Here is a 13,355-nt window from a genome sequence, read left to right on the forward strand (position 1 = left end):
AAATGATCTTCCTTGGATTTATAGCTTGCCGAACTTCTTTCTGGGCTCAGCTCCCCGTCTTTGACTTCATAGATTCTGATTCCAACCAGTTTTTCTTCCTTTGTTCAGGAGCCTCTGACCAGGGTTGCTACCAGTCAGCCATCTTCCCAGAATCCCCCCAAGCAGCGATATCTTGAAGCAAATCTATTTCTCCCAAATGGTAGTAAATCAGGTGACTAGGATAAAGCTGAAAGAGATATTGTTCTATTTTTTTTCTTTCTCATATCCAAAAAATATTAGGAACTTTCTATTTCCACTAGCACCAAAAAGTGTCTTTGCCATGTCTATTCTCGAATTGTATTATTACAAACAATCATATCCTGTAATATCTTTGATGTCAAGTTCAAAGGCTTCTTTGGGCCAGTGATTTATACAGCCAAAGACAATGATTCTACAAACCTGACTTCACGGCTGGCTTAACTTGCTCTGAACTCATACTGATATGGGCTTATATTGTTTACATTGCTTCCTCAATGGTATTTTACCCTTTAGCTGGGCCAACTTTATTATTAAAATATGCAGGCATGTTCATATTAACTTTGTGTTAAAAACAAACTGAATAAAATAACTTTTAAAATAAATATCTTTCTTTAGAAGAAGATCACCACATAAGGCGGCACCCTTAGCTCAATGGGTAGGGCACCAGCCACATAAACTGGGGCTTGAAGGTTCGAGCCCCACCTGAGCCTGCTAAACAACAGTGACAACTGCAACCAAAAAATAGCCAGGCATCATGGCAGGCACCTATCGTCCCAGCTACTCAGGAGGCTGAGGCAAGAGAATCACTTAAGCTCAAGAGTTTGAGGTTGCTGTGAGCTGTGACACTATGGCAGTCTACTGAGGGTGACATAGTGAGGCACTGTCTCAAAAAAAAAAAAAAAGATCACCACTTTTTTTTTGTTTGGTTTTGGTCTTTTCATACCTTTATTTTTCTATACTTTTACCGAAATGCCCACTGAATTTCCATGTGAACATAGATAATTAAGGAATTTTAGAAGTAATGGTCTGTTCATTACAGTTTTGTTGAGATATAAGTCACACACCATGGTAGTCATCATATAAAAGTACACAATTCAATGTTTTTAATTATATTCAGGAAGTTGTACAACCACCACTTCTAATTCTAGACCATTTCATCACCCAAACAGGGAACCCTGTACTCATAAACAGTCACTCTCCTGAGCTCCTACCAGCCACTAAACTGTTCTCTGTCCCTACAGATGTCCCTATTCTGGACACTTAATATAAATGCAATCATAATAAATGAAATCATATAACGGGTGGCCTTTTGTGTCTGCCTTCTTTCAATTAGCAGAATGTTTTCAAGATACATTCCCATGATCTGCTGCAACATCATTTCATAGCCTCATGCAAATTATATTCATTAAGTAAAAATGTATTTCAGCTTCAGTACCATGACCACAGCTGATGTGAAGTTGGGAGGACCTGCCGCCTTCCACCAGCACATCATTATGTAGTATTTTCACCACACAGACGCATCAGTCACCAGCAACCTCAAGAGCATAGGCGGTAGTATGATCTAGTAAAAATTATTAGGAAGTAAGAAATCTTGAGTATCAGTTACTTTTTAAGTATAATTTACATAATTGTAAGTCCGTAACTTTTAATAATTGCTGAGTTTCAGGACTAGCTCACAGATTTTCTGAGAATGTAATGATCAATGCTTCTGAATTGAAAGGAGGAAGCAGGACTAGAGTGCAGAGCCTCCCACTTCAGAGGCTGGTCACTAACCTCTAGTAACGTACTTCCTAAAACTGGCCACATGGTTTTCACACTTAAGTCATGGTGCTCCGGGCACTCTTGGATTTGCACGTTTCCTCAGCCTGCGGTGCTCACTACCTGCCCACTGGGGCAGGCAGATCCTTCTCTGGTCCTTCTTCTCTGACCACTAAGCACTGCCAGGGACACGAACCCTTCTAGAAGAGATGCTATCTACACAATCTCTCACAATCCATTCCAGTTACATTATTCTTTATGCAACTTCAGGAGAGAAAAACTTTTTCATAATTTCAGTTTACATGTTAATACTACTGGCAGATTTAATTACTACGTTAAATCCGATTTATAAATTATAAATTTTATATATTTATGTATTGTGTAAAATTATATAGCATATCATATTAATATATATAAATATATACCATAGTATGCATAACTCACCCTATGTTAAATCCCATGTATTAAATTATATGGTCCTTACTTCATTCTAAACATTGTAGTTTGCATATATTGGCTTATGTAATTGATGTTAGAATTCAGTCAGAAAAGTAGTTTTTCTTTATCTTACATATGAGGAAACTGAGGCTAAGACAGTTAGATAACATGCCCAAGTACCCCTAGATGTAAGGCTTGGAAGCTGCAGGAAAGGTCCAAACTCTATGAGTCTCTTGTGTGCTACGTCCCAGCTTGTGATGGGGACAAGGTGAGTCCTAGAAGTGTCATACCTGGTTAAATGAAGTCATGGACCAGTGTTTTACGTTAGTAGGTGAATTTCCTTAGCTAAGTTTTTTTTTATGACTTTGTGTTTATGGCCATGAATAGAGTTGTTATTTTATAAGAATATATGGGTGGCTCGGCATCCATAGCTCAGTGAGAAAGGGTGCTGGCCACATACACCAAAGCTGGTGGGTTCGAGCCTGGCCCAGGCCTGCTAAGCAGCAATGACAGCTGCAACCAAAAAATAGCCGGGCTTTGTGGCAGGAGCCTGTAGTCCCAGCAACTTGGGAGGCTGAGGCAAGAGAATCACTTGAGCCCAAGAGTTTGAGTTTGCTGTGGGCGACATAGTGAGACTCTGTCTCCAAAAAAAATAAAATAAAAGAATATATTGGAACAAATCTTGATTATTTTTCCCCTCAGGTAGATCTTTGGTTTTATTGATTCTCATCTAAGATGTTTACATAAAACATTATTTTAGATTTTATTCCAGCAAACGCAGGGGTGCGTTTTATTTTCTGTGTGTCTTTTTCTCAAACATCATCTTTCTTCTTTCTTTCCCTTTTACTCTATTCATCTTTTTTCTTTTTAGCTTTTTAGTCTCATTTTCTTTCTACTTCAATAAGAGGATATATTTTAAAATACCCAAAGCATTAATTCTGCCCACCTATTTATGCGCAATCCTCTACCAGTTTAAGTATCCACTTCAAAACACAACTCTACATGATACAGACTCTCAGCCAAGGTCTGTGAGTGTCTCACGATGAGAAATTCTGTGGCCTCTGAGGGCCAGCACAGCATCCTTACTCTGGAGGATGTTGAAAAAAAAAAAGCTATCAAAAAAATAGGCTATTCTAGAAGAAATTTATAAAATTTCTCATATTTCTGAGTACCTTAAAAAGTTAGCTTTAAACATATAAAGATCTCTGCAACACAATAATTAAAACACAAGCCATAAGGACAAATCTCGGTTTATCACATTTTGATGTCTGACCTCAGGAGCACCCAGGTCACCCTCACAGGAGATGTGTGTTGCCACCAACTTAGCACACTCTGTGAGACATTCACTGGTAGTAAGACCATCTTTAGAGCCAGTCACAGAAGCAGAGATGTGCAGGTTAAATGACAGTACTGATCACACGTTTTCAATTTTGATTTGGACAGCTTTCTGTTAAAATAATTTCTTTTAACTAGGGTCACCCGATGCATTGAATCATCAATCGATAGACCAAAAAAAAAAAAAAAAAATCACGTACTTGTGAAAAGTCTACTTCCATATTTACTAATCATTGTGTCTTTAAAATTTCATGGTCTCTTCTGTTATTGGGAAGGTGGGGAAGAATGGCGTGTCACAGAAACATCAGGAAAAGAACAGCTTTTTGAAATTTCTGATTCGTACTGAAATTATAATGACAACAGCCACGATGCATCAAAAGCAGTCTTTGGAGAAATGTAGGGGTTTTGGTTTTGTTTGTTTTTGCTGTTCTCTACAGCTCGGTCACTTGGCCAGAACACCCACGGACACCAACTGTCCCCAGTCATCTCAGTGGGAGGAAGCTTGTGGGAAGCCCCTGGGTAGAAGGAAGCCCAAGTTGTGCAAAGATTTTTTATAATGAGTAAGGTCAATGGTTTATCTGTGGCGTCATACAGTGTACTCAGAGTGCATTTAAATATAATAAGGGAACCATAATATGCTAGTCAATTTCTGTCTATTTAAAAAATCATGCGCAATTAATCCCGTCTAAAGACTTCCTCTGGCTTTTTAACTCTCAGTGCAATGTTTTGCACTGGTGGCTCACCAGGGGATCTTCCTCTTACTGTACTTCCCCAGGGAACATGTTATTTGGAAATTTCTACCTGCTGTTGCTGAATCTTTGTTCCTTCCAGCCCTTTGTGAAAATCAATGACTAATGAGAATTTACAGATGAAGGACTGGTTTTCCTTTTGATGTACAGAGAGCAGTGGGGAAAACACACATTTCTACTACCTGCTAGGTGTGAATCTGTTGGCTTTGTAGGAAATTACACAGAGGAGGCTTGTAAGGAGAAAGCAAAGACAGGGGGTGGGCAGCCTTGTGGCTAACAAGTGAAGTCAGGCCACTTGCATGGCGTTGAAGATACATAATAAAATCACTGAGCCCTGGGACGCAAGTTAATTATCACAGACTCAAGGGTATAAACAACCTCCTCTCCCAAACATAGTCTCCTCCATCAGTGAAAGGCCATGTGGCCACACGAGTTTCCTTACTGAACAGCTGACTAAGCCTGCTAGCCTCTGCCTTCAGTCTAATGTCCAGCTCAGCCTACAGGCCATGGCATGTACTCTGAGGTGTCCCAGGACTAAGGTAGGAGAGGAAGAAGGTAACTAGGTTTTAAGGACTTGTGTCCTTTTGTCAATATAAATGAAAAAGTCAGTATATCTGGCCATAAAAATAAAAGCAATAGAAGTGAATGAATGTCACAAAAATTCTAGTTAGATGGGTGGGCATAGTAGCTCATGCCTATAATACTAGCACTCTGGGAGGCCAAGGAGGGTGGATTGCTTGTCCTCACGGGTTCCAGACCAGCCTGAGTAAGAGTGAGACCCTGTTTCTACCAAAAATAGAAAAAATGAGGCAAGAGGATCACTTGAGCACCAGTTGGAGTTTGCTGTGAGCTGTGACATCACAGCACTCTACCCAGGGCACAACAGCTTGAGACTCTGTCTCAAAAAAAAAAAAAAAAAAAATCGAGTTAGACAGCTGGGCACAGTAGCTTATAATCCTAGCACTCTGGGAGGCCAAGGCAGGTGGATCACTGACCTCAGGAGTTTGAGACCAGCCTGAGAAAAAATGAGGTCCAGTCTCTACTACAAATAGTAAACATAGTTGGGCATTATGGTTGGATCCTGTAGTTCCAGTTACTTGGAAGGCTGAGGCAACTGGAGGGCTTAAGCCCAAGAGTTTGAGGTTTTTATGAGCTATGATGGCATGGCATTCTACCCAGGGTGACTGTCTCAAAAAAAATAAAAAACAATTGTAGTTAGATACTAGTCCCTGAGCATACATAGGCTCTCCCTTTGTTACAAAAGGCGGGGGGGGTAAAAAGTTTACAAATATACCTTCACCAAATAGATCCCTTGCTTCCGACGACCAGACAGACAGAAGGAGAGTTATAATTACTCACTAGATAATGAAATGTAATTATACATTTACAATCATCTCTCATTCCAGATGACGCACATGTCGTTTACCTGAGGGTCACCTGTACAGTCTAACAGCTTCTCTTTTTTGATGAGGTGTCCGATGGTACCCTAGTGTAGGGGAAGGGGCTTGTTTAAGATTTACAGAAGATGAGACCATATGATGCTGAACTACAGGTTGAGGATTGTTCTGCTGTATTCCATCACCTTTATAAACACCAAGAAATTTAGGAATTCTTAAGTGTGGTGCCCAGAATACTAACTCCTTGGAGCATACAGCCCCACCTGCATTGGTACACCCGCTGAGCACCTCAGGGAGAAGGGGGATGTTGAATTATAAAGCAGCTATGGGGCTTGCTCCTTTGGAGCTTAAAACTTTATGACTGAGTGAAAAGAAAAAAGAAATGACACCAACAAAATCTAATTCAAGCAAAGCAAAAGCAGGCAGTTCTCTTCAAGTAGAATGGAAGGTCATTTGTGGCTGAGAACTGTCCTTGCCTCCACTGACTCAGTTCTCATTCACTAAGAGGATGCTGCCCTCAGTTTCACTCCATCCCTGAAGGATGAGACTGGATCATCTTCACTTTTTGACTCTGCCATCATTTATTCACACGGGTAGAGGATACTAATAGCCTAAGTTAAAATAAAAAAGGAAAAACAAACTTCATTGCCTTCTTTTGGCCTATAGAAAGACAAACAGGTATCTCTTTGGGTTATACTTGATTTTAATTGTTAGATTGCTAAACACATTTCCAAGAGTCTTCTTAGGGATACAAGACAGCACAGGAAATAAGGATCCCACGACCCCACATGCACACCCAATTCCCTAATGGGAAGGACAGTGGCCCACACAGCAGTGAGGAAGGAGAGGAGGAGGAAGTGTTACAATCGCAATCCCCTGTCATTAGTCTTCACTCATGAATTCACATGTCAAAGCTGAAGTTTAAATGCCTCACAGAGCTGAGACACTAGTGGTGGGTGGAGAAACATCCATCTTCTTAGACTGAGGATGTCCTGCATGTGCTGGAGGCTTTGTGAAATTCATTCTGCCATGCCTCTAGGCTTAGATGTGTGAATTCCATGCCTTGAATATCAAAAACAGATTCCTAATACCTTGCATGAGAAGTATTTCCAAACATTCTCAGAGGGAGGCTCCCTCAATCTCGCTCTGCACAAAGAAAACAAAAGACTCTTCCCAAAGACTTCAGTAGAGCTGCCCTGCATGGTGGCTCATGCCTGTAATCCCAGCACTGTGGGAGGCTGAGGAGGGAGAATTTCTTGAGCTCAGGACTTCCAGACTTGCCTGAGTGAGAGTGAGACCCCGACTCCTAAAAAGGTAAAAAGCCCAGCCAGAGACCATGGGGAACCCCTGTAATCCCAGTGGCTTCTGGCGGCTGAGGCAGCGGGATGCCCACAGCCCGTGTCTGAGGTTACAGTGAGCTATGATGCCATCGCAGCTCTCCTCAGAACATAGGGTGGGACTCGGTCTCAAAAACAACATTAAAAAAAAAAAAGAATTTAGTAGAGCTCAAATACTAAACCAAACCCCAAACTTAGATATTTAGAACAATAGCTTCAGGTCGTAGCACCCCAAGATCTGTTCCCAAATCCCTTTGTGTTGGCCTGCTCGATGTTTAAATATAAAGAAGTTAATTGCCAATTAAAAATAAAAAGAGTCAGGCAAGAATATCATATTAAATGCTATGTTTCTGCCTTGTCTTGAAAAACAAAAATAGAAACATAGCATCTTTCCACCATGGCATGGTATTTCTGCCCGGAAATACAAGGGAGCATCTGTGACCTGTGGACGGGGCTTGGGCTCTTCATATTCGCAGTTTCCAAGAATCCCTGACATCTGGCCAACTTAATTTTCCTGCCCAGCCCTGCCAGGCAGTAAGTTTCTCATACCTAATCTAATAAATAAATAAATAAACAAACAAGCCCCTGAATGCAAGTTTTTCAGATATCCACTTCGTATTCAAGTTCTTCTATTCACTCAATTCAAGGCATCCACACCTGTCTGCCTAATGGTCTTCATGGAAGAAGCTCTGGAGTTAGGCTGCCTGAGTTTGAATCATAACTTTGATTCTGACTTTGGGGGCAGAAGTAGGCTCCAGAATTTGGGGAGCCTATTTCTTCAACAGTAAAGCGCAGACAATTACAGACACTACCTCCATGGGCCAGTGGGAGAAGGAGAGATACTATGGTCCAGGTGTAGAGAAGCTGCTATGTAGGGTCTGCGGCTATTCCATCTGAGACTATCGTGACTGTCACTGTTGCCATTCATTAATTCTATCATAAAGATGCCTTCAGGACAAAGACTTAGAGCTACCACTGTCCTGTCCTGATGCTTCCTTACACACAGATGGGCTGAGACAGCCACACCTGCCACCCTGACACTATCCCCTGTGGCCTTGCTGTCATCCACACACCAGGTGAGACAAGCTGGTGGAGATTTCTTCCCCAGGGAGGCAGGGGGCAGGCCTGGCAAGAGGATAGGGTTTTGACACAGAATCCTAAAATTTCCCCAGAATTTTCCCGAAATTTTGATGGTAAAGAAGAAAGGAAAGACTTTGTACCTAGGTTCCTTTGGTGTGATGGTCTCCTGTTCTCATGCCTGGATCTGCGGATACCGCCTTACCCTGCATCCTACTGCCCAATCCCACAATGATCCGCATGGGGCCATTTATTCACTCAAGTAAATTATTTTTTATTTTTTTAGAAACCTTTTTGTGACAGTCCAGTTCCAGATATTGAGATTATTGAGCTGAATGAGATAATCATGATCTCTGTCCTCAGAGAGATTCATTTAGGGATAAGGAGACTTCAACAAGCACGTAATGATATTTCAGGTACTGATAAATTATACACATAAACCTGGGACTATCGGTTAAATTAGAAAAGATTCTCAAGGAAAGTCTCTCTAAAGAGGAAAACCTGAATGACAAATTAAAGTCAGCCCTGGAAAGGCCCGGAGAACAGCCCCTAGGCAGAAAAGACACGTGCAAAGGCCCTGAGGTGGCAAGATTACCAGGGTCACTGATCAGACAGGCCTCTGTGGAAGAAGCCAAACACACATTATCTCATGCAATTGTTTCAACACGTGGATGAGACAGGTGTACTCCTCTCCCCATTTTATGGATGAAGAAGATGAGATATACAAGGTTAATAATGTCGCCATAAGTGAGACTAGGAACTTAGTCTAGATTGTGGGTCTTCCTTCCAGAACTTGGATGCTGAATTACTCAGCTCTGCAGGTCATCTCTGCATTCGTCTTCTGCTGGTCTTCTGCCAGCCTGGTGACCCCACCTGACTATCCTCATGGTTAGCTCTGTCCTTCCCTCCTCATCCTTGCTCCATGTCTGGCACCCCACATGAAAATCACTAGTCGCTATCAGTATTAAGATATCCTTGGATGCCAAAAGTCCTACCAGTGAACAGAACAGAGGCGGGCGCAGAATTCAATAAAAGATGTATCGCAAATTAATACAAGAAAATTCCGAAGCTGTACATAGGGGCTAGTTCTGTTTTTCTGTTCCACGTCCAGTGTGTTCCTCCCACAGCCCCGTGCGTGAGGACTGCAGTTAGCTTTTATAAACAATGATGTGCCATTACCCATACACTCCCTTTCTCCCTAAACCACAGAAAAGCTTATATGTAAAAATAGCTGTTAAATCGTTCATTATTCCTTTTTGGACAAGCGATTCATATAATCCAGTCTGGCTGTGTGTAAATTATCCCCGTCCCTGCTTAGCTGTGTGTTGTGGGGAGCAGAGAATACTGGGTACTACCCGCTAATCGCTCATTAACAAGCGCATATTGGCTGTGATACAAAGAGCTTTTTAAGTGGATTAATTGAAAGTATCCCTGAATGAGCCAGAGGATTTCAGCTAATGACTTTGAAAAGGCGCTCTAAACAATTAATGGTGACTGATGAAACTAAATAGCATAATAAATACCACGGGTGACATTTTGATAGGAAAAGTCACCAGGCAGAGGTCATCCTCATCTCACAAAGTGGAGCCAGCTCAGAGAAGTGTGAAGCAGGGATGATACAAGAGAATGACCTAATTCTGGTTCACCCTTAGTCCTAAAATGCAGGCTTTCAGGGTCCTGACCAAACATGCTGGGATGCACACCCCGGACCCCACTCAAGTCTGTCTCTATACCCCAATCCTGGCCCCCTGGCCTTGAACAGTTGACAAGGGTATTCTCAGCCTCATAGCCTCTCATGTGTGTTTTCTGGAATTATCTTCTAGGGAACAGAAGCCTGAAATGCTGTGAGGATGGCTTAGGGCCTCTTTAACCTCCTGGTCTCTGGCTGGGGATTCCTTATAATGTCTTAGATCTCTTCTGTACTTACGAAGGATTTCTGTTTAGTTCTTATCTTTGTCTTTTGTTTGTTTATTTCCACCTGTCTTCTCTCTAGTTATCTTCAGCTGGATTGTTGGCTTTCCCAGCCATTCATTATTCCTTTATTTAGCATTTCTTGATTTCTAATACACCGAGTTAGCAGTGATCCACATGCGTATTAGCCATTGTGTTTATTTTCAATCATATCTCTCAATATGCCTCCATGTTGAAATTTTAAAAGTCCAAAAGTATATTCTAAGTAGCTCTATGCTCATATCTGTCTAATATACATAAATATATATGTATTTGTACTAATATATGTATATAGGTGTGTATATAAGTGTATGTATAAATTATTTTGATTGTGATGTGATGGTTGCAAAATATAAATCTAAGTTCCCTTTAACAATGACAAGAGTGATCAAAAAGCCAGCCAGTTCTCTGCCTTAAATAGTTTCCTCATGGTCCATATAGATGCCACCTACTCCTAAAGTGGACTGGCCAGTCCAGAACAGATATGTGTAAGTTATTGCTGTTACTGAAGCAATGACATAGGGAAGGTCATTAAAATCCAACTATTGAAAAAGTTACTAAAAATTGCCAGTGGTCCGTGATCCTTGAAAGCCAGAAAAAAAAAAAATTAACAGAAGAAAAGAGAAGTAGAACCTAAAAAAAAAAAAAAGAAAGAAAGAAAAGAAAGAGAAAGGAAGGAAGGAAGGCAGGCAGGCAGGCAGGCAGGCAGGCAGGCAGGCAGACAGACAGACAGACAGACTTCTGGTTGTGCAAAAGCAGAAAATTAAGTTACCTTACCTGAGTGGCTTCTTCAGTGTCTACGTGTGAATCAGCTCTTGGCACAGTTTTACTAAATGCTCTCACTTTCTTTCTTGATTATTACTACCCTGGGAAATTCCTTCCCCTACTTAAAGATGGCAAAACTTGAGTCTAGATGCTAATATGTGATAAAAAAGAACACGTCCTCCATGTTTGCCCTGTGGTCTGTGCTCCTGCTGCTGCCCCCAGTGAGCTGGCTGTCCGAGGCAGGTTTCTTTTCCCTCCTTTTGGTTTCTAAGGCAGATGACGCCCTGCCCGCCCTTTACACCACTGCTGGTGCTGAGTTTGTTGAGTGCGGCTCCCTCAAGAAGACCCTGTTTCTGGGCAAAGCTGAATAGGGCCTCTAACTTTCTGCCCTTCCCACTGTGCTTTCACCTGCAGTCTTATTCTCCTTCTCCAGCCTTACCTGCGGGAAAGCTGCAGGCTGCTAGTGTGGTGTTTTAATTGCCCCAGGTGAGAAGGCAATTCAAATGTTTCCTTCAACCGGGATCAAAGCAGGATCTTCTGTAAGAATGAACTTGACTTGGTTGGGTGCTTCAAGGCCTTTCTTGTTATGGATAAGCAGAAAGCAACATTCAAACACAAAGAAAATGTGTCTGTATCTTTCCTAAGGCTGCCAGGAAAGGGACAAAATGGGTGGCGCTATAAAGCTGCTGGGACAAAGGAGGTGTGTTTCTGACTAATGCTTTCTTGTCGCCCTCTATATATTTCAGAAACGTGTAGGAGGACACAGAGCCAATGGCGTTGCCTCCTCCACGCTACTTAACTCTGACTATTAAAGACAATATTTTCATAGTATTTTTACTTTCTAACAGTTCAGGAAATGCTGTTAGGATTACTCTGACAGTTACTTTTGTTCATAAGAGCTAAAGGCAGTGGCTATAAAATCAAGGGCACCCAGAAACTGAGGCTCTAGTAGGGCCCTGGAGATGCAGGAAGGCCTGTCTGGTACCATTTGCAGGCATTGTTAGTAAAAATCATTGTCCCCAATAAATGGCTCTTGCGAGACCCAGCTTAATGGTAAAGTGGGCATGGTATTTATTAGAATGATCTTGTGGGTATAAAGCAGATGCCCCCCACTTCTGGAGCCCTCTGACTCCCCTTCCCTATCTAAGCTCAGGGCTCAGGCCCCCCTTACAGGCTGCAGACTCCCCGCCCACCCTCTGCACCTGAGGAAGGCTGCCTGCCCCAGTTCCAGCTCCTGCCTCTCTGCTCTGGGTTCCAGCACCTCCTGTCACTGTGCTGTTCTGTTGTTGTTCTTTTTCTTTGTGTCATAGTAGATACTGCCCTGATCTCACTTCATCACCTAGAGAAGTTATTTAAGCTATTTACTCTGCAGAGTCAAGGGCAAAGGAAAAGATTAAAATGAGAACAGCAAAAATAATAAAAATCTTGACAATGGGGTATAAGTGTGCGTCCTTCATGAGAGGAGAGACAGCATGCTCACAGACAGAAAATTAAGGCCAGAGATTCTAGTCTTTGAGTCTTCCTGCTCCCTCTCTCCTCTCTCCCCTCCCTCTCCTCCCTCTATCCCTCCTGTCTGTCTCTCCTTCCCCCATTCCTCCATTCCTCCGCCCTTCTTCTCTGAGTGCTCAGCTTCCTCATCTCCATTTCTAGCAAAATGAAAACCCGCCATTCTTTTTACTTTCTTCAAGAAAAATCTGCAACTCCTTTGCTAAACCAATTGTCACCATACTCAGAGCTTTATGTAATTTTCGAGCTGTTTCAAGGGTTTTTTTTTTTTTCCTAAATACAAGCCCTGAAACTCTGAAATGAATGGGGAATCTTTCCATGAAATGTGGAGGTAGAACAAACATTATGCTTTACAATAACAAAACAAGCATAGAAATAGAATGTCATCCCATTCCTATGGCAAATCTCACTCCCAGGCACCACCGGAAAGCATGTTAGATTAAGCAAGCTACCCACTTCCTTGTGTCTTACATCATTTAAAATACCCCATGAAGTATTGCTAAACTGATATCAGTCTGATAAAGTCCCTTACTCCGTGTCCTGAGTTATAGGTATGGTATGCTATGAGGATTGCACAACTTAAAACACGTTTTCTACTTGAAGGAATTAGCAACTGTGATTTAAGACAGATAATTGTTTGTCAGACCATGGGTGTGAGTAATGGTACTAATATTCTGTGAGCAGCAGTTGTTCTTTATTGGGACCTCTATTTATCTATTAAATGGGTACATGCCACATCTTCAAGCGATATTTATAAATCACCATATTCTGTGTGCACGAACCCATCTGTGTGCTCCTCTCCCTGCTTTTTTCACTCATTTATGTCATCTCCTTGCTGATCATGAGTTCTAGAAAACTGTGCAAATGAAGTTTTAATTGCACCCGTGATCTGTGATACGAAGGGAAATGAAAGAGAGCCGGGGAGTGTGGCAAATAACAGATGGGGTTTACCTGGTCTCCTAGTCTCAACCCCTGAACATTTCTCCAAGTCAGGTTGGAGGCATGAACAATGGACAGGGCAGGCA

This window comes from Otolemur garnettii, unplaced genomic scaffold, assembly GCF_000181295.1.
Source record: "Otolemur garnettii isolate 467f Iridium unplaced genomic scaffold, OtoGar3 scaffold00099, whole genome shotgun sequence".
Classification (NCBI taxonomy): Eukaryota; Metazoa; Chordata; class Mammalia; order Primates; family Galagidae; genus Otolemur; species Otolemur garnettii.